This window comes from Oxyura jamaicensis, unplaced genomic scaffold (genome assembly GCF_011077185.1).
Source record: "Oxyura jamaicensis isolate SHBP4307 breed ruddy duck unplaced genomic scaffold, BPBGC_Ojam_1.0 oxyUn_random_OJ69887, whole genome shotgun sequence".
NCBI classification, from domain to species: domain Eukaryota; kingdom Metazoa; phylum Chordata; class Aves; order Anseriformes; family Anatidae; genus Oxyura; species Oxyura jamaicensis.
Genome location: NW_023309633.1, coordinates 706 through 3,122, shown reverse-complemented (window position 1 = coordinate 3,122; position 2,417 = coordinate 706).

Genomic DNA, 2,417 nt, shown 5'->3' with positions numbered 1-2,417 from the left:
GGGGGTCAGCGGCCATGGTTGAGGCCAACGGGGCCTCCACCGTTCCCAGAATGCACCGGGGGGAGGCCGGTGGGCCTCCATCCTTCCCAGAATGCCTTGGGGGGAGGCCAGGGGCCCTCCATCCTTCCCATAATGCCTTGGGGCAGAGCTAATGGGCCTCCATCCTTCCCATAATGCCTTGGGGCAGGGGGCAATGGGACCTCCATCCTTCCCAGAATGCACTGGGGGGAGGCCAATGCGTCTCCACCTTTCCCAGAATGCACCGGGGGGAGGCCAGCGGGCCTCCATCCTTCCCATAATGCCTTGGGGCAGGGCTAATGGGCCTCCATCCTTCCCAGAATGCACCAGGGTGAGGCCAATGGGCCTCCATCCATCCCATAATGCCTTGGGGCAGAGCTAGTGGGCCTCCATCCTTCCCATAATGCACTGGGGTGAGGCCAATGGGCCTCCATCCTTCCCAGAATGCAATGGGGCGGGGCTAATGGGCCTCCATCCTTCCCATAATGCACCAGGGTGAGGCCAGTGCTCCTCCGCCTTTCCCAGAATGCACTGGGGGGAGGCCAGTCTGCCTCCCTGTTTCCCACAATGCCCTGGGGCAAGGCCTATGGGCCTGCATCCTTCCCATGATGCCTTGGGGAGAGGCCAATGGGGGCCTCCCTCCTTCCCAGAATGCCTTGGGGCAGGGCTAATGGGCATCCATCCTTCCCATAATACACTGGGGCAAGGCCAGGGGGCCTCTATCTTTCCCATAATGCCTTGGGAATAGCCAATTAAGGCCTCCATTCTTCCCATAATGCACTGGGGGGAGGCCAATGGGCCTTCATGTTTCCCATAATGCATTGAGGTGAAGCCAATGAGCCTCCATCTTTCCCACAATGCACTGGGGTGGGGCCAATGGGCCTCCATCCTTCCCATAATGCCTTGAGGCAAGGCTAATGGGCCTCCATCTTTCCCATAATGCACTGGGGGGAGCCCAATGGGCCTCCAGCCTTCCCATAGTGCCTTGGGGGGATGCCAACAGGCCTCCAGCCTTCCCATAATGCCTTGGGGAGGGCCAATGGGGGGCCTCCATCTTTCCCATGATGCCTTAGGGCGAGGCCAAAGGGCTTCCAAACTTCCCACGATGCACTGGGGCGAGGCCAACAGACCTCCACGTCTCCCAGAATGCACTGGGGAGGACCAACGGGAGCCTCCATGTTTCCCACAATGCCCTGGGGCAAGGCCTATGGGCCTCCATCATCCCCAGAATGCCTTGGGGGAAGGCCAATGGGCCTCCATCCTTCCCATAATGCACCAGGGGGAGGCCAATGGGCCTCCAGCCTTCCCAGAATGCCCCGGGGTGAGGCCAAAGGGCCTCCGCCCTTCCCAGCATGCCCCGCGGGCCCCCCCCCCCCCCCCCCCCGTCCCCCCCCGGCCCCGCGCCCCCCCCCCCCCCCGTTACCTGCCCTGCCCCGTGGCTCCTTTCCCAGCATGCCCCTGGCCTCCCTCCCCACCCCGCCCTTTTCCCAGCATGCACCGGGCGGGCCCAGACCAGGCCCGAGCCCGAGGCCTAGGCCCACGGCCCGGTACCGGTGGGCGGGCCCTCGGCGCCCGGCGGGCCGCAGGTGCTGGTCCACCACGGAGACGCGCTCGCCCAGCACGGCCGCCACGTCGAACGGGAACTCCATGGCCCCGCCGTCGCCGCCGGGCCTGGCCCCGGGCCTCGTTGGTGTCGCCGCCGCCGCCAGGCCCGGCCGGCGCCAGGCCCGGCCCTTAGCAACCGCCCTTAGCAACCGGCCACGCCTCCCCCAAGCCGCCGGGCCAACCGCAGCCCGCCCCTCGCAAGGAAGCCCCGCCCCTTAGTAACCCCTAGCAACCAGCTCCCGCCCCTTAGCAACGAAGTCCCGCCCCCTAACAACCGGCCTGGCCCTTTAGCAGCCCTTTACCAATAAGCTCCCGCCCCTTAGCAACGAAGTCCCGCCCCCTAGCAACCACCCTGGCCCCTTAGCAGCCCTTTACCGATAAGCTCCCGCCCCTTAGCAACAAGCTCCGCCCCTTAGCAACCACCCCAGGCATTAGCAGCCCTTTACCAATAAGCCCCGCCCCTTAGCAACTAACTCCCGCCCCTTAGCAACCACCCCGCCTAACAACCCTTTACCAGTAACCCCGCCCCCTAGCAACCTCTAACCCAAACCCGCCCCTAGCAACCCTTAGCAACAGGCCCCGCCCCTACAACCTCCCCAGCCAATCCACAGCCCCTAGCAACCTTTCCCAACAAGCCCCGCCCCCTAGCAACCCCTCCCCAGCCAATCCCCGCCCCTTAGCAACCTCCACCAAGCCCCTCCCTTAGCAACCCCTCCCCAATCCCCGCCCCCTACCAACCTTCCCCACAAGCCCCACCCCCTAACCCTTCCGAACCAATCCACGCCCCTAGCACC